The 26,338-nt window shown below is 42.6% G+C and overlaps 1 protein-coding gene across 4 annotated transcripts in view; it reads right to left on the minus strand.

The window, feature by feature from the left end:
- ADD1 (adducin 1) overlaps window positions 1–19,048 on the minus strand; it is a 76,401-nt gene extending 57,353 nt beyond the window's left edge. For 2 of the 4 annotated variants that reach the window (XM_029235670.1, XM_029235666.1), the window contains exon 1: window positions 18,915–19,048. The gene's annotated coding sequence lies outside the window, so the exon portion shown is untranslated. Of the gene's footprint in view, window positions 1–18,223; window positions 18,310–18,439; window positions 18,764–18,914 lie in introns of those variants that run through there. The other 2 variants (XM_029235667.1, XM_029235668.1) reach the window with 2 other exon arrangements.
- Window positions 19,049–26,338: the final 7,290 nt, after the last annotated feature.

Below are 26,338 nucleotides of genomic sequence, written 5' to 3' on the forward strand. Positions count from 1 at the left end.
GTTTACCATTTACTAGCTATGTAACCTTAGGCACATGTCACCTCTCTCTATGCGCTTCAGTTTCTTCATCTGTCAATGGGAATGATATTATTAGCTACTTCCTTGGTTTAAGACTAAATGAGTTGGGACTTCCCTGGTGGTCCAGGGGCTAAGACTCCACACTCCCAATGCAGGGGGCCTGGGTTCGAGCCCTGGTCAGGGAACTAGATCCCACATGCCGCAACTAAGAGCCTACATGCCGCAACAAATATCCTGCATGCTGCAACGAAGACACGGCGCAGCCAAATAAATATTTTTAATAAATAAATAAAGTTTAAAAAAAGACTAAATGAGTTAATTTATGTCAAAAGTCTCATACAGTGCTTGGCACACAGTAAACAATAGAATAAATGGTAGTCATTATTATTATTATAAGCAGCAGCAGCATCTTTAAAGACTGACTGAAGCTCTTTCAAAAGAACACTGGAAGAACATTCTATGACGGGCACTAATTAACTGTCTTCCTCGATGTGCACAGGGAACACACAGCCGCACCACTTTCTAGAGTTCCCTCTCACAGACTATATCACTGCTCTTTATTGTCAGTTTTTAATACAATTCCTAGACTGCAAGCTTACTGAGGCAGCAGCTATTACAATGCTTTACCTTCCAAAATTCCTAACACAATGCTCTGAACACAGATCTTAAATAATGCTTTTTAAATTAATATAATAGAAATAAAAAGCAGTAAGAAGAAACCTTGGAAGTATACATTTTTAGCACCAGAAAGAACTTGAGAAGCCACCTGATCATTTTACAGATGACAAAACCAAGACTTTAGCCAAGTCTCATATGCTGGCCAACCTGTAGCCAGCTCCTTCCTGTACCAAGAACATCAACACCTCACTCACTCCACTGAACTCTAACTGTGCATTTTAGAATCACCTCATACTAAACATGCTTTTCTTAAGTTTTAAACCAATACACAACCACTATTTCCATTACTAATAAATACCACTTGGAGATCTCAAGTAAGAAATATGTGAGGCCCTACCACTCAAATAAGATTTTCCATAATGTTATTTGCAAGTAGGAAATACATAAAACCTCCAAGGGCTAAACAACAACTACAACAACAACAACAGCCAAAACCTTGAGACTAAAACTAGAACTCTGAATTGGAATCACTCACAGAAAGTGACATTACCAGAGGTCAAACAACAAAAATCTGCATTGGTAGAGGCAAAAAAGGAGGAGCTGATGAGCTGAACTCTGTAAGGGGATGGAAATGGTCTCAGGCTGAATAACCTTGGCTCACAGTAGAAGTAAATACAATCTTCTCAGGAAAAAACAACCTCAGTGTTGACTCCCCAGGTTTTTCCACAGGTTAAGATCAACCAAATAGAGGTCCAAGTCAAAAATTCAGTAAACCCAAAAACAATCTCCATGAGTGACAGGCATTGAAAAAAATAAATTATACGTCCAAGCCCTCAAAGACTTCAAATACTAGAATTATAACACAGAACACAGAATAACTATGTATGAAATGTTTAAAAAACAAATTAATCATAAATACGACAAGTCACAGAGACTGCCAAAAATGAGCAGGCAGAGCTAAAAAAGAAACCACAGAGAACTTTTAGAAATGAAATAATTTGAAAAAAAAAAGTTTAATCAACTAATGAATTAATAACAGCTTTGAGAGAGATTCCTGTTTACATACAGGAATCAATGAATTGAAAGACAGGTTTGAAAAAAATTATCCAGAAACCAGCACAGAGAGACAAGGAGATGCAAATTATGACAGAAAAGGTATGAAGGACAGAATAAGAAAATCTACTACACATTTACTGAGTTATAAGCAGAGATAATAAAGAATAGAAGAGTCAGTATCCAGAGAGAATGGCTGACAATTTTACATAACTGAAAGACACGAATCCACAAATACCAAGCAAAATAAATAGCAATCCATGCCTCATAAATACTGTAACAAATCTTCAGAATAGCTAAGGCAAAAAATTTTTTTCTAAAAGCAGAGGAAGAGTGGAATGGACATATATACACTACCAAACGTAAAACAGATAGCCAGTGGGAAGTAACCACATAGCACAGGGAGATCAGCTAGGTGGTTTGTGACCACCTAGAGGGGTGGGATAGGGAGGGTGGGAGGGAGGGAGACGCAAGAAGGAAGAGATATGGAAACATATGTATATGTATAACTGATTCACTTTGTTATAAAGCAGAAACTAATACACCATTGTAAAGCAATTATACTCCAATAAAGATGTTAATAAATAAATAAAAGCAGAGGAAAAAAAGACATCACCTACAAAGGAATCACAATTAGACTGTTGGCAAACCTGTAACAGAAACAACAAAAGTAGAGAAACTACTGAAAGGGAAATAACTGTCAATCTAGATTTCTATACCAAGCAAGGCTATCTTTCGAGAATGTATGTGAAATAAGGTCATTCCAGATAAACAAAAACAGAGGTACCTCCTACAGACCTATAGTAAAGGAGCTTTTTTTTTTTTTTTTTGCGGTACACGGGCCTCTCACTGCTGTGGCCTCTCCCGTTGCGGAGCACAGGCTCTGGACGCGCAGGCTCAGTGGCCATGGCTAACGGGCCCAGCCACTCCGCGGCATGTGGGATCCTCCCAGACTGGGGCACGAACCCGTGTCCCCTGCATCGGCAGGCGGACTCTCAACCACTGCACCACCAGGGAAGCCCAGGAGCTTTTAAAGAAGAAAAAGTGATCCCAGGAAGAAAATCAGAAATGCAATAAGCATCGTGAGTAAAGAAAATGGGAAAGTTAAATCTAAAAATGTTTTTGAAAAACATAGTGATGATGCTGTCCAATTCATGAGGCTAAAAAAAAAAGGCTAGACTAAAATACTGGATCAGAGTAGCATGTAACTTGATCATTGAGTTTAACTGGAATTAAAGTATTTTAACATCTTTGTTTTCTCTTGTAGTGGAATATGAAATTAATTTCGCTTTGTTAAATATGCATGGTAAAACTTCAAGGGCAACCACTAAAAGAACATAATAGAGTATGTAATTTCCAAACCAAACGAAGGGAGTACATAATGAAAAACAAAACAACTTGGTTGTTCAAAAAGGCAAGAGTGCAGGGAAAAAAATTACAAATAGAAGACAAATTGTAAGATGACAGAAGAAGTACAAATTTATCAGAATCACAATAAATGTAAATGTATTATGCCAGTTAAAAGCCAGACATAATACCCATTGTAGTAGGCTGAAGGATGGTCACCAAAGAAATCAGTCCTAATCCCTGGAACCTGTAAATGTTACTTTACATTGCAAAGATTGTGGAAATGTGATTAAGGTATTGGGAATGGTGAGATTATCCTGGATTATCTGGGTGGACCCTAAATGCAGTCATCAGTATCCTTACAAAAAGGAGGCAGAGGGAGATTTGGCTACACAGACATAAAAGAGGACAATTTGATCAGGGACACAAAGATTGGAGTGATGCAGCTATAGCCAAAGAATACTGGCAGCCGTAGGAGTCAAGGAACAAATTCTCTCCTCTAGAAGGTCTAGAGGAAGTATGTTCCCTCCAACACAGATTTTGGCTCAGTGATTCTGATTTTGGACTTCTGGCCTCCAGAACTGTGAGAGAATAATTTCTCTTGTTTTAAGGCACTAAGTTTGTGGTAATTTGTTATAGCAGCCACAAAAAAGCTAACATCCCCATAAAACGTAAGAACAGAACATAGAAAGTTTGAAAGCTAATGGATGAAAATAGGTATACCAAGCAAACAACAACCAAAAAAAAGCTGGAGTATCTATATCAATGTGAGACAATAAAGACCATGGAAAATAAAAGCATTACTTTAGAATGGAAGTGCTATCCTAAGTAACAAAAACATATTTCAATTCAACAGGAAGATACATATGTATGCCTATTAAAATGGTGTCAACACATATGAAGCAAAAACTATAAAAGCTCGGAGAAAAATTGACAAATCTACCATCATAATGGATAGATTAACCCATAATGGGTAGATTAACACCAAAACATTGCTCAATTATTAAAACAGGCAAAGTAGTCAAAAAATTAGCAAACAGTAAATAGAAAAAGAATAACGTAATCAAAAGATCATTATAAGTATAGAGAACCTTGCACCTCCCTGCTTTCCAAAACAATTAAATTTTATGGGAGTTCCCTGGTGGTCTAGTGGTTAGGATTCAGCACCTTCAGGGCTCTGGCCCGGAAATGAATAGGGAACTGAGACCCTGCAAGCTGTGAGGCATGGCCAAAAAGTAAAAAGTAAAAGCACAAACCACATGCTCCTTCACGGGGAAAAAAACATACATCACATACGATGTAACTCATGTTTATCTATTCTTGCAACTATCATTCAGGCTTGATTTTTACTGAGAATAAAGATGATGTCATGGGGGACTTCCCTGGTGGTCCAGTGGTTAAGAATCCCTCTTGCAATGCAGGGGACGCCAGTTCAATCCCTGGTCGGAGAACTAAGATCCCACATGCTACGGGGCGACTAAGCCCACGTGCCACAACTACTGAGCTCGCGTGCCACGACAAGAGAGCCCACACGCTGCAATGAAAGATCCTGTGTGCCGTGACTAAGACCCAATGCAGCCAAAAAATAAATATTGAAAAAAAAGGCAATATACCAAAAAATGGATTTTTCCTTTGTGCCTTAAAAAAAAAAAAAAAGATGATGTCATGGCTGTTTTCACAGCGCAATAAATCTGGGGTCAAGAGCTGAAATAACGTACAAGTAACTCATTTTATGAAAAAGGTACTGGCAACCTTCCATAGCTGTAGTCAGCAAAATCCGCACTATTTTCATGAGGATTCTACTTCACCCTAGTGCATCACAAAGCAATCAAAATGAAAACTATCCACCAAGAAAAAGTAAAATATACTTTGAAACTGCTAGCTTGATTCTTATAAAATAGAAATGGTAAAAATACCTGTGAGTGATATGAAACATCCCAGTGATCTGGACACCTCTAACAGAGATCTACCTCGTGTCCCTACAGAGAAGGCCCTAGCAGGAGTTCCTGTGTACTCATCCTCATGGGCTTCCTCTCTGTCTGACCTGAAGAGCCAAGAGCCCTTGAAGTGGGACCTGTGTTCTTGTTATGTTTGATTCCCAATGCCCAGTGCAATGCCTGGCACACTAAAGGCCTTTTAAAAGCTCAGTGAATTAATAAATCTCCTAAATGTGACTGCTGCCATTTACAAACTAGAGACAAAGAAAATTCATACTATTATCGCTTGATGAAATGCTGGAGAAGAAATGTTTCCCTGAAGAAATTCCCTGCTTTCCAAAACAATTAGTCAAACACCCTATGCAGAAAACGGAGCACATTCAATATTCCAGACATCCTGGGTCAGAGACATTCCCAGTGGTTACACTGTCAATGTACGTTGTGCTTCAGTTCCTGAGGACGATTCTCAGAATAAACTGAGACAGAGCGTATCTGGATGGAGGGGTCATCTAGTTCCCCTAAAGATGGGCGGACTACCTTCACATCTCTCCTACTGAAGTAGACAGTCTTAAAAGGAGTTCATTCTATGAGACTCAAGAATCATTTCTAGGGCTTCCCTGGTGGCGCAGTGGTTGAGAGTCCGCCTGCCGATGCAGGGGACACGGGTTCGTGCCCCGGTCCGGGAAGATCCCACATGCAGCGGAGCAGCTGGACCCGTGAGCCATGGCCGCTGAGCCTGCGCGTCCGGAGCCTGTGCTCTGCAGCGGGAGAGGCCACAGCAGTGAGAGGCCCGCGTACCGAAAAAAAGAAAAAAAAAAGAATCATTTCTATCTTCCCTTCTTGCCTGAAGCTCTATACAATAATAACCTGATTAATGGTATCACCTGGGAACAAGGTTGGCCTATTAACTAAAACATTCTCTCATCTTGGAAAGCATAGCTTAACCACAAAGTTCTTGCTAAGCTGCAAATACATACAGCTGTAACAAAACAAAAATATCTCTGCACATAGCTTTATTTAAAAAAAAAGAGTGGGAGTAGCTAGTAAACAGGACTCTTTATTGCCTTTCTGTGCCTTTCCCACTTAACATCCGCTTCTCCCTGGTCTATACAGTGGAAAAGGAGGAAAGGAAAGGAAATGCACACTGACAGCATACCTATGTACCACATGCATTCAAAAGTTCTCTCACTGTGGCCTCACAACACTTCTAGTTAGACAAGACTGTTACTATTACTACTTCTGTTTCAACCAAAGAAAAAAATGAGTTCAGAGAATTTCACCAGCTTGATCCAGGGCTACACAGTTTGAGTGGCAAATTGCATCCAGACACTATATCCCTAATACCCAGCACTATACCAATAGTTGACAACTAACTTATTTCAGTGAGAATAAAATGCCTAATGCAGCATTCGCATTTTTACAGCTTTACTGATATATATTCACATATCATAAAATTCACTGACTTAAAGTGTACAGTTCAGTGGGTTTTAGTATATACAGAGAGATGTGCAACCATCATCACGATCTAATTTTATAACATTTTCAACACCCAAAAAGAAACCCCACACACATTAGCAGTCAGTCCCCAATCCTATTCCTCCCCTCCCCTACCACCTCTGATTCTCTGGCTTCTTTCATTTAGCAAAACCTTTTCCAAGTTCATCCATTTGCAGCATGTATCAGTATTTCATTCTTTATTACCGGGTTTGTTTCCACTTTTCAGCTATTAAGAGTAATACTGCTACAGACATTCACATACCAATTTTTGTGTGAACATGTATGTTCTTCAGCATTCGCATTTTCAAAGGGTTTTCGCAACATTCTCTCCTTTGCATCTTATAACTGCTTCATTTTGTGAGAGAGAACTGAGGCTGGGAGCAGTTAAGTGACTTTGCCACCCACTGCTGGGTAACCCTCAGTGAACCTGCAGTAAACTCGCACCTTCTGGCTGAAGACCTGCTCATTCCTTACCACCACACTGCTTTGTCTCCTCCACAAGACATTTCAAGCAACAGCATGCGGATGAGAAAAACCGTCTGCTTTGCTGAGGAGCTCCCTGAATCATTCTCCGTAAATCAGTGCAAAAGGCAAATTTAAACTAAGCCTTATCAGATGAAGAGAAGGGGAGAACAAAGTGTTTGAGACACGGTATTCTACAGGTGCCTCCCAGCGCTGGCTTCCTCCCCCCCATGGAAACACTGACGGTTGCTACTGCAGGGTGCTGCGGAGGCACACGTGGAGTCAACACCCACTGTGCACTGCCTCTGAGGGCACCCCGGTCCTGTCCGCATGTGCCTGCGGGCTCGATTCCCACATCAGCCTGAAGCTCCCAGGCCCCCACAGCTCCCAAGGCCTTGACGCAGAGCTAAGCTGTTCTGAAAGGGGGACAGTATTTGGGGAACATATATGGTCAGTTGTATAAACCCCCTTTTCCAACCTCCTGAAACAGTTCCTAGGCTTATAATATTTTTGGTAATAAGGTTCAGAAACATGGTTAATAATTATATTAACAATATATAACAGCCACTTACTAGGTAGCTTTTATGCATTTAATTCATTTAATCTTCACAATAACTGTGTAAAGTAAGTACTGTGATTACCTCTATGTTACACGTCAACACTTTCTTATGTGGGGAATACATGTAGTTGGTGGGAATATAAACTGGCATAACTCCTTAGGAAGGTAATTTGGAAACAGCTATGGAAACTAAAAGTACAAATATCCTTGAACCAGGCAATTTCACTTCTGAGACTATACCTACAGATATACTTCAGAGTGCTCAAAGACAAAGAATATTAACTGAAAAAGTTTACAACAGTAAAAATCTGGAAACTAATACCTATCAATACAGCAGTGATTAAACAAATTGTATTGTTAAGACGAAATACCTGAGACTATTAAAGAGAACGAAATAGATTTATCTGTGCTGCTACGGAGTATTCGCCAAGATGTATTAAGGAGGAGCAAAATCAATATCATTATGCGTAACAATTTATTTTTTAAAGGAGGTATAGGTACACACCACCACTCTGGCTGTGTGCTCTTGGACAAGTTATAATACTTAACCTGTCTCACAGCTCCCTCGTCTGCAAAATGGGACAACAACAATACTTCCCATGGAGTGCTCAATAAAAATTAACTGTGGCGATTATTAAACTTAATGATTTAATTATGACACTACTAATAGTAACAATAATTTTGTCATTATTACATGGGCTCCACCAAAACAATCAATGTCATATCTACACTACCCAGTGCCAGGCCTTACCCAAGTATAGGGAAACCGGCAAACAGCACGTGCTCTGCTTCCCCATCGAGTTCACAGCCCACGAGGGTTTTCTTTTCCAGATGTCTAGCCTACATGGCCTGCCCCCACCAACAGGCAACAAGAAACCATGTACAGTGAGACGGGTCTCCACTGCCCAGATGCCTTCCCCCAAATGCACACAGATTCGATCTCTGATCAAACATCACCTCCTTAGAGAAGCTTACCTCCCTCCCCAATCTGGAACGGATCCTTGCTGCCACCATTCTCCATTCCCTTATCCTGTTCCCTTAACCAGTTCCATGGTCTTCACAGCAGTTGTTACTATCTCACATTACAGTATTTCTTTATTACCTAACCTCTCTTTCTAGAATATAAGTTCCCAAGAAAGGAAAATGTGTCTCATTCCCTGCTCTGTTCAGTGCCCAGAATAGTACCCAGAGTACAGTAGGTGCTCAATAACTATAGGTGAAGAGATGGGACTGCAAGTTAATGAAAGCTACAGAATGGAAAATATGCTTGCAAAGTAACATTTTAAAAATTACTGTCATTTTATCCTGGCAGACTAGGTTCTCAAGACACTGTTCAGTTAAAAGTTAAGTGACTTCCCTGGTGGCACAGTGGTTAAGAATCCGCCTGCCAATGCAGGGGACACGGGTTCAATCCCTGACCCAGGAAGATCCCACATTCCGCGGAGCAACTAAGCCCATGCACCACAACTACTGAGCCTGCGCTCTAGAGCCCATGCTCTGCAACGAGAGAAGCCACGACAATGAGAAGCCCACGCACCGCAACAAAGAGTAGCCCCTGCTTGCCTCAACTAGAGAAAGCCCGTGAGCAGCAACGAAGATCCAATACAGCCAAAAATAAAAACAAATTAATTAATTTAAAAATAAGTGTCCTCCACACTCCAGTCCTACTGTATTTAAAAATGCTATTCTTTTCCTATGTAGCTTAAATTCATACAAAATCATGTCAAAATATGCTCAACACTTTGAAGCTAACAGATATCAAAGACAATATTATACATTAGTCATAACACTTGTTTAAAAAGGTACTTCTGGAATAAATAAAGCTCGAAGGGCAAAACTGAGTTAAACTTGCTTCCCTTCATTCCTTCCAACTCAAGTTTCCTGCATGTAGGTCAGAACAAGCATTAACTATTAAACAGTTTTGTTAAAGTTTAATATTATGCTATGTTAAGATAACCTAAATATTTTAAGGAGCCATGTGTTAACCAGCAAGCACTGAACAAACTAAGCAAGTATTAGCATGTTTAATCTGTCTACTTAACCAAATCTTAGATTCAATTTTTAAAACCTCAGACGATAGAAAATTCAAAAAAAGACATCCCTTCTACTTGCCAAAATAACTTGCCAAAGCATGGGGGAAAATAAAAAACAAAAGGATATATATGATTCAAGGTAAAGTGCTGTTGTTGTTGTTTCACTGACTAGATTCTCAAGGAAGCTAGGAATTTAATATATTAAAAAGAAAAAGAAAATGTTGCCATTCACCATCTCCAACGCAGGAAAAATTCTAAAGTCCTACTGCTAACATAACAGAACAAAGCTTAAGAACATTTATAGGAAGAAATAATGATTCAGAACCCAACAATGTAAAATTTACGATGTCTGGAATCCAATAAAAACTTACCCAACAAGCAAAGCAGAGAAGCAGGAAAATATGACCCATATTGAAGAGATAAATCAATCAAACCAACCCAGGACTGAAAGAGGAGTTAAAATTAGTGGACAAGGTCACTAAAACAGTTAGTACAACTGTATTACATATGTTCAAAATCTCAAGTAGAGAGATGAAAACTATAAATATGATAGAATTGAACTTCTGAAGATGAAAGCTACACCATGTAAGATGAAAAATTACATTGAACAAGATCAATGATAGATTAAACATTGTAGAAGAGAGAGTAGTGAATATGAAGACAGAGCAACAAAAAACCAAAACAAAACATAAAGGGAAAAGACAAATAAATGAACAGAGCATCCGTGAGCTGTGGGGCAACTTTAAATGGTCTAACATGAATGGGACTGGAGTCCTCAAAGGCAACATGGAGAAGGAAACGTGAAAAAATAATGGCCAAAATTTTCTCAAGTTTGACAAACACTATAAACCCACAGATCCAAGAAAGCAGCTCAATGAACCCCAAGCACAAGAAACACGAAAAAAACTACTGAATACAAAAGTACATCAAAATACTATAAAATTGCTCAAAACCAGTGATAGGGAAAATCTTAAAAGCAGCCAAAGAAAAACACATGTTATGTAGAAGAACAAAGATAAGGATGACAGCAGACTGCTTGTAGGAGGTGATGCAAGCAAGAAGACAGTGAAGGGCTTCCCTGATGGTGCAGTGGTTAAGAATCCACCTGCCAATGCAGGGGACATGGGTTCGAGCCCTGGTCTGCAAAGATCCTACATGCCGCGGAGCAACTAAGCCCGTGCGCCACAACTACTGAGCCTGTGCTCTAGAGCCCGTGAGCCACAACTACTGAGCTTATGTGCCACAACTACTGAAGCCCACGTGCCTAGAGCCCGTGCTCCGCAGCAAGAGAAGCCACCACAATGAAAAGCCCACACATTGCAGCGAAGAGTAGCCCCCTGCTCGCCGCAACCAGAGAAAGCCCACGCACAGCAACGAAGACCCCAACGCAGCCAAAAAATAAATAAATTTATTAAAAAAAACAAAAAAAAGACAGTGAAGCAACATCTTTAAAGTAAAACTAAAAGATTTTACCCCAAGGTTTTGAGCTTCCAGACCTTTGGCTCAAATCTACAACTTTGTGTAGTAAGCTTCTGTGGCAACGGCACCTCTGAATTACAAGCATTACGTTTTCTCAAACAGTATCATCTCATTTGGCAAGATGAGCTACAATATGCATAGCATCTGCTTTTTCAGTACAACGTTTCACACGCAAAAGGCATGAGATAAATAATTGTTGGGGGTGAATTTAAGAACCATTAGCAATGGTTCCCCTCTCCTTTTTGCCCCCAAGTATATTCTAAATATGTGATAATAAATCACACACTTGAGCAGCACCTATCACTTACAAAGTACTTTTTCATTTACTCATCATACAAATTCTTTGAAGTAGTTAAGGAAGGTATTATCATCACTGCACAAATGGGGAAACTGAAGTTCAGAAAAAGGGAAGTGATGTGCCCAAGGATAAGAGGTGGAGGAAGTGATGGAGGTAAGGGTAGGAAAGGGGCTTTGCCATTTCTTGGGTTCTTCCTCTGGGCCAGGTTTAATGCTAGCTTAAGATTAATTTGGCAAAATTTACAGCAATATGGATGGACCTAGAGATCATCATACTAAGTGAAGTAAGTCAGACAAAGACAAATATATGGTATCACTTATATGTGGAATCTAAAAAGATGATACAAATGAACTTATTTACAAAACAGAAACAGACTCACAGACTTCAAAAACAAACTTAGGGTTACCAAAAGGGAAAGGTCAGGGGAGGGATAAATTAGGAGTTTGGAATTAACATATACACACTACCATATATAAAATAATCAACAAGGACCTACTGTATGGCACAAGGAACTCTACTCAATATTCTGTAATAACCTATATGGGAAAAGAATCTGAAAAAAAAAGGATATATGTATATGTGTAACTGAATCACTTTGCTGTACACCTTATACTAACACAATATTTTAAATCAACTATACTCCAAAATAAAATAAAAATTAAATTAAAAAATATTAATTTGGCAAAGAAAGTTATACAACTAGGTGTAACCAGGTGTTTCTAACTCCAAGTAGCTCTTACTATGGAACCACAGCTGGAATACATTAAACTAAAGGACAAACATGAAATATAAAAATTCATTCTGGGATAGAACTAGAATAATGAAGTTGAAAATTCTACTCAAAGTAGAGTAAAGAAGATTTCTTGAAGAATGAACAATGTTTATTTCATTTATTATAATGGACAAAGCCCCCAGTGATAGCCCTGCAACCAATACCATGTGGCATCTCAGGACAGTATTTCTCCTACATAGTTCCTTACTGTAGACCAAAGCAGGATGCAACGAAAGAAAGTCCACTGGCAGACAAAACAATTAAGTCCAGGAGGCAGATGTCTAGTTTGATCTAATGATAAAATTTAAACTCCTGGCAGAAATCAGCAAATGATGCCCCGCCTGAAGCCAAATCCAGCCCACTGCCTGTTCTTAAAAGGGTCACAAGCTTTGATTTTTAAAGGCTAAAAAAAATTGTATGAAACATAAATATATGATAGACATGAAAATCAATTCAAATTTCAGCAACCATAAATAAGGTTTTATGGGACAGTCATGCTCATTCACTTACATATCATCTATGGCTGCTTTCATGCAACAACAGCAGAGCTAAGTAGTTGCAACAGAGATCATACAGCCCTCAAAGCCTAAAATATTTATTATCTGGCCCTTAACAGAAAGTCTGTTAACCCCTGCTTTAAGGGAACAGATGAACCTTTAATAATTTGCCATGAACATTATTTCTCACAAATAAGCTCTTAAAAAATTAGGGCTTCCCTGGTGGCGCAGTGGTTAAGAATCCGCCTGCCAAAGCAGGGTACACGGGTTCAAACCCTCGTCTGGGAAGATCCCACATGCCACAGAGCAACTAAGCCCGTGCGCCACAACTACTGAACCCGCGCTCTAAAGCCCGTGAACCACAACTACTGAGACAGGAGCCACAACTACTGAAGCCCATGTACCCAGAGCCTGTGCTCCACCACAAGACAAGCCATCGCAATGAGAAGACCGCGCGCTGCGACGAAGAGTAGCCCCTGCCTGCTGCGACTAGAGAAAGCCCACGTGCAGCATCAAAGACCCAATGCAGCCAAAAATAAATAAATAAATTTATAAAAAAGAAAAAACTGCCATTATCAGACAAGATATTTGTGTTGAATGTTCATTAAAAAGCAGTCATATCTTCTTGAATAAAGTATGGTACAACCACATAAAGGAGCACAATGCAACTGGAAGAAGGAATGAGAAATATGTCTATATTATAGTCTGGCATGGATGCCAAATGGTAAGTGAAATAAAGCCTGGTGGGATTAGGGAAATGCACATCAAAACTACATCAAGATACCACCTCATATCCATTAGGATGACTATTATGGCTACTATCAATAAAAAGAAAACAAATGTTGGCAAGGATGTGAAAAAACTGGAGCCCTTCTGCTCTACTAGTGGGAATGTAAAATGGTACAGCCACTGTGGAAACCAGTACAGTGGTTCTCCCAAATTTTTTAAGCAGAATTACCATATGATCCAACAATTCCACTCCAGGGTACATATCCCAAAGAACTGAAGGCAGGGTTTCAAAGAGATATCTGTACATCCATGTTTACAGCAGCAGTATTCACAATAGCTGAAATGTGGAAGCAACCCAACTGTCTACTGAGGGATGAATGAATAAACAAAATGTGGTATTTACATACAATGGAATGTTATTCAGCCTTAAAAAGGAAGAAAATCCTGATACATTCTATAACATGGATGAACCTCGAGAACATTATGATAAATGAAATAAGTCAGACAGAAAAAGACAAATACCGTATGGTCCCACTTATATATGGAATCTAAAAACAAAACAAGACAAAAAGCAATTCCTTAGTCGGTATTTTATAATAACTATAAATGGAGTATAACCTTTAAAAATTATTTATCACTATCTATAACTTATATAATATTGTACATCAAATTACTTCAATTAAAAAAAGAAAAAAAGCAATTCCTAAACATTGAAAGCAAAATAAAAAGCGAACACTATGCATCCAGTGGTGACAAAATCATGGAGTAACTATTCAAAGCGACTTTAAAACACGGTAATTTGACTACATATTCCAAATAAGGATGCAAAAAAACCTCTTAAATACTTTATATCAGTTGGTGGTAGTGTTCATATTACTCTTCTGATACTGAAATATGTACAGTGTGGGATAAAACAATGAGTAATTAGAATCAAGATGTTTGTCTTAGAAGAAAAAAAGGTACAGGTGCAAGATTAAGAAGGTTAAATAGAATTCTGTCCTCTTGCTTTACAACTAGAAGTATCAGTAATCCATGATGTGTGCACTGAAAAGACCTAGAAACAATGATCAACTTAGTAGCAATGAACAACTCCAGGGCACAGATTGTGATTACTAAATACTATTTTTTCATTAAAAGAAACCAAGGTCCCTTGGAGAAATGATGATTCCAGGGCTGGGACAGAAAATGTACAAGGTGAGCCTGGTGCAGTTTGTCATACCAGAAAGAAGAGCAATCAAAGACCATTAAGAGTTGTGTCCAAAGGATTTAGGAGCCGATTTGAACAGATTCCTATTGGACAACGACGGAACAAGTTGAGCCTCAATAAGGATCTACAATGAATTGAACCATATCAAATACGTTTAAATCCATGAGTTCACAAGAACACAAATACATATACACAATTCATTGGCTATTTTGGGGGGACAACAGCTCATTATTTTGAAAACTAATAAAAAATGGAGCAGAATTAAGCGTTTATCTTGCCTTTCCTTAAAGAGTTATAATTCAAGATAACCAAATTACGAAGGAGGGGAAATTACTCTTTATAGAAATATTCAGCTAATCAATGATGAAGTTATATAATTAAATTATCAACATTTTTTAATGCCTCATGAAATAATGACTCTAAACATTGAGCATCAAGGGCTCCTAACAAGAAGAAAGACTACTTGCAGCAACATGGATGTACTTAGAGATTATCATACTAAGTGAAATAAGCCAGACAGAGAAAGACGCATGATATCATATATCACACATATTACAGCATATGATATCACTTTAGTGAAATCTAAAAAAATGATACAAATGAACTTATTTACAAAACAGAAATAGACTCACAGACTGAGAAAACAAACTTATGGTTACCGAAGGGGAAAGGGGGATGGGGTAAGATAAATTAGGAATTTGTGATTAACAGATACTACTATGCATAAAGTAGATAAACAAGTGCCTACTGGATAGCACAGGGATCTATATTCAGTATCTTGTAATAACCTATATTGGAAAAAAATCTGAAAAGTATATGTGAATCACTTTGATGTACACCTGAAACACTGTAAATCAACTATATTCAATTAAAAAAAAAAGACTACTAATTCTTACCTGCCTACTAACCTATGAAGTCTTCTTGCCAAAAATAAATCAAACCTGAATCTGACTACTCCTTCAGCTCTAACTAAATGAGATTACATTTACAGCAAATTCTGTGTAAACTACAGAAGAATAAAATCCAGACTGTGTGTAATTCCACAGAACAAACCACCAATTTCAGCAACAAATAAATTACAAGAGATAACAAAAGATGGAGGAGCCTATAGATTAAAATAAGCCACAATGTATGAATAGCATTTGGATCCTGATTCAAACTGTTAAAATCAAGAAAATTTCAACACTAGTTGGATATTTGAAGGTAATAAGGAATTCTGTGAGAGTGGTATCTGTATTTATCTTTTTAAAAAGATGTATATAGGGCTTCCCTGGTGGCACAGTGGTTGAGAGTCCACCTGCCAATGCAGGGGACACGGGTTCGTGCCCCGGTCTGGGAAGATCCCACATGCCATGGAGCGGCTGGGCCCATGAGCCATGGCCGCTGAGCCTGCATGTCCGGAGCCCGTGCTCTGCAACAGAAGAGGCCACAACAGTGAGAAGCCCGCGTACCACAAAAAAAAAAAAAAAAAAGTATATAGATATACATACAGAAATACTTAACGGCTAAAATGATATGACATCTGGGTTTGGGGGTACAGATAAAGCAAAACTGGCCATGAGTTAATAACTGCTGAAGCTGGATGAGGGTAAAGAGACGTTTACTATACTAGTCTCTCTACATGTGTGGGAAGAATTAAACATGTAAAAATAAATAAACAAGTCCACATACTCAGCAATAAAAAGGAACAAAATTGGGTCATTTGTAGAGACACAGATGGATCCAGAGACAGTCATACAGAGTGAAGTCAGAAAAAGAAAAACAAATATCGTATATTAACGCATATATATGGAACCTAGAAAAATAGTACAGATGAACCGGTTTGCAGGGCAGAAACAGAAACACAGAAGTAGAGAACAAACGTATGGACACCAAGGGGGGAAAGTGGTGGGGCTGGTGTGATGAATTGGGAGATTGGGATTGACATGTATACACTAATAAGTATAAAATAGATAACTAGTAAGAACCTGCTGTATAAAAAAATAAATACAATAAAACTCAAAAATTCAAAATCAATAAACAAGTCCAGTTAAACTCTAAGTTTCACATAATAAAAATGTCTTTTTTATATTAGCTGTCAAACTGTTAAAAAATTATGATGATCAATAAAATTTTAACACTGGCTGGATATTTGAATATTTTTAATTTTTTTAAAGTATCTTTTAAAGCATTTCAGTATTTTCTGATTCAATACAAGGATACTTGAAAGAACTAACTAAAAACTAATAACCGATCTAAAGAAACAGTTTTTATAGTAAAATCAATAACAAAAAACTGAATACCAAACAAAACCTTACCAATATCGGAGAGCATCAAACAGTTAAAGGAGAAACGGTGAGGTGTATAAATTATATTTTAGAAAGGAAACTATCCCACCTTTTGGAAACTGGGTAGAATTTAGATTCCTGTCATTCAGTGAGCCTCTGTAACTAAAACCACACAAGCAGTAAAACAAATCATACCATTTGTCTTGCTGTAACCCACGTCAAAACTCTGAAAAGGGCTTCCCTGGTGGCGCAGTGGTTGAGAGTCCGCCTGCCAATGCAGGGCACACGGGTTCGTGCCCCGGTCCGGGAAGATCCCACACGCCGCGGAGCGGCTGGGCCCGTGAGCCATGGCCGCTGAGCCTGCGCGTCCGGAGCCTGTGCTCCACAACGGGACAGGCCCGCGTACCGCAGAAACAAAAACAAAACAAAACAAAACTCTGAAAAGCAGTTGGGACTGCCAAAACCATCCACTTCTCTAAATAACAACTTTACTATGGAATATTACTCAGCCATAGAAAGAAACGAAACTGAGTTATTTGTAGTGAGGTGGATGGACCTGTCTGTCATACAGAGTGAAGTAAGTGAGAAGAGAAAAACAAATACCATATGCTGACACATATAAATGTAATCTAAAAAAAAAAAAAAGAATGGTCATGAAGAACCTAGGGGCAAGACGGGAAGACGCAGACCTACTGCGTCTTCTGCGAATGGACTGGGACAAATCTGCGAATGGACTGGGAACAAAGTGAGAGAGTGGCACGTACATATATACACTCCCAAATGTAAGACAGCTAGTGGGAAGCAGCCACATAGCACAGGGAGATCAGCTCGGTGCTTTGTGACCACCTAGAGGGGTGGGGTAGGGAGGGTGGGAGGGAGACGCCAAGAGGGAGGGGATATGGGGATATATGTATCCATATAGCTGATTCACTTTGTTATACAGCAGAAACTAAAACACCATTGTAAAGTAATTATACTCCAATAAAGATGCTAAAAAGAAAAACCAACTTTACTATTCTAGTTTAACCCACAGTCAGAATACTAAGATTCTGGATTTTAAAAAGTAATTTACACGTGGGCTGGCACCTGCCCATTAACTAAAGACTGCAGTTATTACAATCCCACCCTCATACAATTCACCCTCTTTGCCTGGGATGCCCTCCCCTCTTTGGTGCCTGCTGAACCCCAGCTCACTGACTCCGACTCGTTTTCACTGGGGGCTTCTATTGATGTGTTCAGCAAAGAGGACAGCAGCCTACTTCCTATCCCCATTAAGATTTAACCAATTTTTCACCCGCAAAAAAACCTTTCTGTAACAACTTATCAGCACTGCACACCGCTCTCAGCTATGTTTTTGGTTCTTGGGGATAGGACAAATTGCTTTATGTCATTTAGGCATAAAATCATATGGTCACACCACCAGCCGTCGGAAGTTAACCGAAATACTTACTTTAACGTAAGACTGCATGAAGTGAACACAAAGACCTGGAAAATATCTTGAGCCATGAATTACTTTTACAGCAAAAATAAAAGTAATTGCTAAAGGCAGAGACCCTCTGACACCCCCCCCCGCCCCACTAAAAGAAACGAAAAAGAAAGGAAGGAAGGAGAGGGCGAGATGACCAACAGCTCCTTCTCTAATAAAGTTGCAGGACAACCCTATTACCATCCGTAGGCAGATACGGCTTTTCTGTTTGGGCAGAAGCTGTCGTTTTTTCAAAAACACGAGAGCAGACGGGCAGAACCCGGATGCCCGCGTCTGTCTGCGTCTGTGCTCGAACCCTGGAGCCGTCAGCCCTGCGGGCCACTGACCCGGCGGCCGCGAGCACCGCGCTGACCCAACGTCCGGCCCGGATCCTCCTTTCCCACACGGGCGCCCGAAGCCCACCACCCAGTCCACCGACGAGCTGCCCAGGCGCTCCCACAGACCAGCCCGTGCGACGAAGGGTCTGCAGGGCGTCGGCCCCTCTGCGCCAGTCAAGGCCGACGGCCAAACGACGGGAACCCCACCCCCGCCCGCCCAGGACAGCCCCCCGGGGCCGCCTCCACCCTCCGCGCCGCCGCCACAGGCGCCGCCGCCACAGGCCCCGCCGCCCGGCCTGGAGGCCCGGGCCTGCCGCCGTCCTGCACACGGGCCTCACCTCAGGGTCGAATCGCGGGCAGCGCGCAGGCTACCAGGTCTGAGCGCGGCCGCCGCCCGTCGCTCCGGCTCCGCCCCCTGTCCGCCGCGCGCACCCTGCCGGCTGCCCCCACCGGCCTGCCCGGCCTCCCGCCCCCTCAGCCCTCCGCACAGCCCCAGAAGCCCGAGCTGGGTGCGGCCTGAGGCGCCGCAGCCCAAAAACGCACCACCCCATAGGCCCAGCCCTTGCTGCACCTCCAAGCAACACGTGCTGCTATTGGCTGAGAGAGGGCGGGAGAGGTGGGGTGGGGCCTGGGTGGGAGGGGTTACAGCCTCTGGCCACCGCTTTTCCGGGGACGGACTTCGGGGGCCGCGCCCTCCCCCTGCGGACGAAGCAGGATCCAAAGTGTGGGGACGGCCAGTTGCAGCCCCTCATGCCTCGTCGCTGAAGCAGGCCGGGCCGTCGTGCCAGCGGCGCCCGCTCACCCAGAGCCGTTCCGTCACGCATTCATTGTTGCTGGTCAGGCTCGTGGAGGTCTCCTGCGGGCCAGATTCGTGCGATGCGCAGGAGAGCTTACCAAAGGGTAGTTTGCAGGCCCTGCTCAGCCTGAGGCTGGGGGCCTCTCCCTGTCCGCCTCGCCCACTCCTCCAGCGGACGGACCCTGCCCCCTGCCCCCTGTGCCCAGCCCTGTGCTGGTCTGCATCCAGAAGCCCTTGCCAGGGTGCCCGGGACCACGGGCAAAGTTTGGGGCCGGGCTGGCAGCCAGGCGGGGCCAGGACAGCGGGGCCTGTGGATCCCGATAAGGCTCCATCGACGCGGCCGCTGCCTGATGCCTGGAGCCTGGCCTGCTGATGCTGCTTGAAAGAGCACAGTCACTGCTGCAGAACCAGGGCATTTGTGAGACCAGGCCACCTGCCAGTGACCTGAAGGCAAGACTAGAGATCACATCAGCACCTGCCCCAAAACTGCCCCTCCTTGTCTCATCCGAGTCCCCAAAAGACCCGGGAGACATATGGGCTAGCTCCCTTTATACCCATAGAAAGTTGAGGCCCAGAGCTGAGCAGTGGAAGAATAGTGTGGAATCCAGACCTTCCCTCCCAGCAGGGTCCCCTTTGGCCTTGTCCACAGAGGGTCGGGGATACTGTCTATGCATAATAGACAGTAACCTCTGATCTCCTGGACACTGGCTTTTCTCAGAAGACTTTTCTGACAAGACTCCACAATTCTGCATCTATCACTTCTGTTTCCCTTGCACCCAGCAACAAGGCCTGGCCCACAAGAGGTGTCAGTGGGGGCTTGCTGGAAGGAGGAAGGGAGGAGTAGAAGACGACTGAGCATGTTAAGTAGAGACATAGAAGATACAAAAAAGACCCAAGTCAAACAAATAAAGGTGAAAAACAATGTCAGAAATGAAGAATACACTGGGTGAGATCAACAGCAGATTAGACCCAGGGACTTCCCTGGTGGTACAGTGGTAAAGAATCCGCTTTCCAATGCAGATTCCGTGCTTCCACTGCAGGGGGTGTGGGTTCAATCCCTGGTCAAGGAACTAAGATCCCACATGGCCACGGGGCAACTAAGTCTGCACACCACAACTACTGAACTCGCGTGCCTCAATGAGAGAGCCTGCATGCCGCAAACTGTAGAGCCCATGCACTCTGGAGCCCATGCACCGCAACTACAGAGCCCACGTGCCCTGGAGCCCACAGGCCACAACTAGAGAGAGAAAACCTGCACGCCACAACTAAAGAGAAGCCCACACGCCACAACTAGAGAGAAGACCATGCGCCACAACCAGAGAGAAGGCCACACACCACAAGGAAAGATCCTGCGTGCTGCAACTAAGACCCAACGCAGCCAAAAAAAAAAAAACCAGAAAAAAACCCAAAACAAAACAAACAACAGATTAGACCCAGCAGAAGAAAATCTTAGTGAACTTGAAGACATGAAAAAAGAAACTAAATGAAACAGAGAGAAAAGAGCTTGGAAAAGAATGAACAGAGCACCAATGAGCTGTAGGACAACTTCAAGAGGGCTAGTATAGATGTTAATTGGAGTCCCTGAACATAGAGGTGAGTGTTGGGAGGACAGAAATACTGTTTGAAGATATAACGGCTGAATTCTTTTAATTTCATGAAAACTACAAACCCACCCAGATCCAAGCAGCTCAAGAAGTAACTTCTGGGGACTTCCCTGGTGGTCCAGTGGTTAAAACTCCATGCTTCCACTGTTGGGGGTGTGGGTTCAATCCCTGGTCGGGGTATAAGATCACACGTGACATGCAGCATGGCTTCCCCTATGCTGTAACTTCTGGCTTGCTACTGAGCTCCGGTAGAAATGCAGTGTTTCTATGGGACATCTGAGGCCAGAACTGCCCATCACTTGGTTCTGTCAGACCACCAAGGCATAAAGCCAGGTAGGTAAATCATCTGAAAGCATCTGATCCAGGATTGGATTCACGTACTTACTCTTATAGCTGTGATACTTCTCCCTTAGCGCTCACCTGTGGTCTCAGGGGATTCCCTGTGACACAGTGACAGAGGAGGAAAAAGTATATGCTTGGTCCATGGGAAGGTTGGCTAAATATGTTGGTGTGGCCTGAAAATGGCCTAATGCTGCACTGTATCCCCATTCAGTGGTCACCCTGAAAGAAGGTGGCAAAGGGAAATCATCCCGATAGGCAAAGCTTGCAGTAGTGAACTTGACCACTCACTTTGTGGGAGGGAGACATGGCCTGAACTCATGGGCAGTGAGAAATGATTTAGCTGCTTGGTCAGGAGCCTGGACGGAGAAACGTGGAAGTTCAGGGACAAGAGGTATGGGGAAGAAGCATTTGGATGGACCTGTGAGAACTGGCACAAAGGATGGAGATCTTTGTATTGCATATTAATGTCTACCAGTGAGCATCCACCACAGAGGCTCTAAACACCAAGCAGATGGAATGGCTCAGCCAATGGGGATCAGCTAGGATCTGTCCTCTGCCACCACAATTGTCTCATCAATGAAGTAGCCATGGTGGCAGGGTGGAGGCTATGCATGAGCCCAACAGCACAAGCTCCTCATAACCAAGGCTGATCCAGCTACTGCCACTGCCAGTGTCTAACCTGTCAGCATCAGAAACCAAGGCTGAGGCCCCTGGAGGAGCCAACCGGCCACTTGGTGGCAAGTTGATTATACTGGATCCCTTCTACCCGAGAAAAAGCAATAACTCATACTCACCAAGATAGATTGCCATGTATCTGGGTGTGGATTTGCCTTTTCTGCCTGCAGTAATTAAGCCAGCACCATTATCAAGAGCTCACAATGTATCTGGTTTGCTGACCTGAAATCCCACATAACTGCCTAGCACTAAAGGACCTGCTTTATGGCAAAGGAGGTATGGCAATGGGCACATGACCTGGGACCCACCATTTCTGTCACAAACTGTACCATCTAGAAGTTGCTGATCTACTAGAGATGGACTAGGCACATGAAGGCTCAAATGAGGCTCCAACCTGGAGATGGCATCCTGGGAGGTTAGAGCACTGTCCTCCAGGAAGTGGTACATACTCTGTACCAATAAGTAACCACTTGGGACTTCCCTGGCGGTCCAGTGGTTAAGACTTCGCCTTCCAATGCAGGGGGTGTGGGTTCGATCACTGATCAGGGAGCTAAGATCCCACATGCCTCGCAGCCAAAAAAACAAAATATAGGGCTTCCCTGGTGGCGCAGTGGTTGAGAGTCCGCCTGCCGACGCAGGGGACACGGGTTCGTGCCCCAGTCTGGGAAGATCCCACATGCCGCAGAGCGGCTGGGGCTGTGAGCCATGGCCGCTGAGCCTGCACGTCCAGAGCCTGTGCTCCGCAACGGGAGAGGCCACAACAGTGAGAGGCCCATGAACCCAAAAAAAAAAAACAAAACAAACAAACAAAAACCATAAAACAGCAGCAATATTGTAACAAATTCAGTAAAGACTTTAAAAATGGTCCACATCAAAAAAAAAATCTTAAATAAAAGAAGTAACCACTTTACGAGGCTCCGTCCCTAACAGGTGGGCTACCCAGTCACCGCCTTGAGGAATTTGCACTTCCTGCTCTGCAACATTAAGTACTGAGCCTAGAGGTTTGGATTACCAAAGAGGACATTTCTACCCAGGGACCTAGTAAAGCTGAAGCTATGGCTGCCACCTGGTCACGTGGGACAACTTATGTTAGTAGATCAGTAGGCACAGAAAGAAGTGGCCACATTGGCAGGGGTAACCAACCCTCGTTGTTGTATGTAGGGCTGCCAGCCTCATGATGGGGGCAGGCAGGAGTGCGTTTGGCACTCAGGCATTCCGAGGGGCAGGGTAGCTCTTGGTTCTCCCATACCCAGTGACTGTAAACAGGCAAGCATGGCAACATGGCCCAGTAAGCACAGGCTCCCAGGGACTCGAAGAGCCAAAAGCCTAGCCATCAAGAAGAGAAATCTAGAAAGGGTGGTGGAAAAGGGAGGTGTTGGGTATCATTTGTGGTTTTGAGTCCAACTGCAGCAGTGGGGGCCACATAGTTCATCCCTCTACCCATCTCTCGGAAGTTCTCCCAGATACTGGAACCAGTGAGAATACTGAAGAGTCTGTGTCTGAATGGACTGAACTTAATATGAGAAACAAGTGGATCTCAGCACTTCAAGGGGTGGACTTGGTAATTGCCATTGGTGCCCGGTCCAGATCCCCATTCCACGTTGGTGCTAAAAGTGGTCCCCTCTCCAGGTGCTGTGAATGTTAGCTACTAATTGCCCAGAGAGCCCCTTTTGCCAGAGTGCTGCCCTTGCCCAGGAGATTATCTCCCTACCCAGACAACCCCTGGCCAATAATGCTGATCCAGGGTCACACAAGTCTGGTCCCCTCAAAGCAAAACCAACTCTGTAGGACAAGGCACATCCCAAAGCTTCCTGTAGAACCAGGCTAAAGCTAGTCTCCAGCTGAGACCACCTCTTTCCCGTGTTTTTTCCTTTGCACTATCCTGATTCCCCCATTCAGCTTATCCTGAGACTACTTGCACAAGAGCAATAAATCAATTGCACAAGATCCCTGTTTCAGGTTTTGCTTCTAAAGAACCCAATCTAAGAAAATTGTAATAAGAAATACTGTCGGGACTTCCCTGGTGGTCCAGTTGTTAAGACTCTGCGCTCCCAATGCAGGAGGCACAGGGTCAACCGCTGGTCGGGGAACTAGATCCTTCATGCTGCAACTAAAGATCCCGCATGCCACAAGGAAGATCCCACATGCCGCAACTAAGACCCAGGGCAACCAAAAATAAATAAATAAATAAATATCTAAAAAGCAACAACAAAAAAGAAATACTGTCTACAAGTCAACACCAAAAAAGCAAACAACCCAATTAAGAAATGGGCAGGGCTTCCCTGGTGGCGCAGTGGTTGAGAGTCCGCCTGCCAATGCAGGGCACACGGGTTCGTGCCCCGGTCCGGAAGATCCTACATGCCGCAGAGCGGCTGAGCCCGTGAGCCATGGCCGCTGAGCCTGCGCGTCCGGAGCCTGTGCGCCACAACGGGAGAGGCCACAACAGTGAGAGGCCCGCGTACCGAAAAAAAAAAAAAAAAAGAAATGGGCAAAGTGGAGTTCCCCAGTGGTCCAGTTGGTAAGACTCCACGCTCCCAATGCAGGGGACCAGGATTTGATCCCTGGTCAGGGAACTAGATCCCACATGCCACAACTAAGAGCCAGCGTGCTGCAACTAAAAGATCCTGCATGCCACAACTAAAGATCTCGCACGCTGCAATGAAGATCTGGCACAGCCAAATAAATAAACATTAAAAAAAAGAAAAGAAATGGGCAAAGGACTTGAATAGACATTGCTCCAAAGATATACAGATGGTCAATAAGCACATGAAAAGATGCTCAACATCACTAAGCATTAAAGTGCAAATCAAAATCACCATGAGATACCACTTAACATCCATTAGGATTGCTATTATTTTTTAAAAAGAAAAGAAAAAATAAGTGTTGACAAGGATGTGGAGAAATTAGAACCCTTGTGCATTGCTGGTGGGAACATAAAATGGTGCAGCCACTGGGGAAAATGATATGGTGGTTCCTCAAAAAGTTAAAGAATTACCATATGACGTAGCAATTCCAATTCCTGGTATATACCCAAAAGAACTGAAAAGAGACTCTTAACACTTATTTGTACATCCATGTTCATAGCAGTGTTATTAACAATAAACAAAAGATGGAAGCAACTCAAGTGTCGTTGACGGATGGATAACAAAATGTGGTCCATCCATACAATGGAATATTATTTCTTTCCTTAAAAAGGAAATTCTGGGGCTTCCCTGGTGGCGCAGTGGTTAAGAATCCTCCTCTCAGTGCAGGGGACACGGGTTCGAGCCCTGGTCTGGGAAGATCCCACATGCCGCAGAGCAACTAAGCCCATGCACCACAACTACTGAGCCTGTGCTCTAGAGCCCACGAGCCACAACTACTGAGCCCGCGTCTCACAACTACTGAAGCCCACATGCCTAGAGCCCGAGCTCCACAAGAGAAGCCACCGCAACGAGAAGCCCGCGCACCACAACAAAGAGTAGCCCCCACTCGCCCCAACTAGAGAAAGCTCTCACGCAGCAACAAAGACCCAATGCAGCCAAAACATAAATAAATAAATAAATAATTTTTTTTAAAAAGAGGAAATTCTGACACATGCTACAACATGGATGAATCTTAAAGACATTATGCTAAGTGAAATAAGCCAGTCACAAAAGGACAAATGATGATTCCACTTGTATGAGGGAACTAGAATAGTCAAATTCATAAGACGGAAAGTAGAATGGCGGTTGCCTGGGCTGGAGGAGGGGGAATGGGGAGTTACTATTTAATGGATACAGAGTTTCAGTTTTACAGGATGAAGAGAGTTATGGGGATGGATGGTGGTGATGGTTCACAACAACGTGAATGTACTTAATGCCACAGAACTGCATGCTTAAAATGGTTAATTTATATTATCTATATTTTATCATCATAAAAAAGTTTAAATGCTATTAAAGTACACCTTCCTTTTCCAAGAAAAAAAAAGAAAAAAGAAATACTGTCTTATGTAGGAGTTAAAAAAAAAACACAAAACTAGACACATACAATAAATATCAAGTAATGAGGAGCTCAATGAAGTTAAAAGTCACCTGAAGGGAATTCCCTGGCGGTCCAGTGGTTAGCACTCTGTAATTCCACTGCAGGGGGCACGAGCTCCATCCCTGGTCAGGGACCTAGATCCCACATGCATGGCACAAGTGAGAGTTCTCATACTACAACTAAGGAGCCCACATGCCGCAATTAAGACCCGGCACAACCAAATAAATTAATTAATTAAAAAAAAATAGTGGGCATGGTGTTATTTGGGTGGTGTCATCCAATAAACTAAATTTGAAAAGAAAAAAAAAGATATAATTAAGCAACAGTAAGTAAGAGAGCTTGG

This window comes from Monodon monoceros, unplaced genomic scaffold, assembly GCF_005190385.1.
Source record: "Monodon monoceros isolate NGI ecotype Baffin Bay Population unplaced genomic scaffold, NGI_Narwhal_1 Super_Scaffold_20, whole genome shotgun sequence".
Lineage (NCBI taxonomy): Eukaryota > Metazoa > Chordata > Mammalia > Artiodactyla > Monodontidae > Monodon > Monodon monoceros.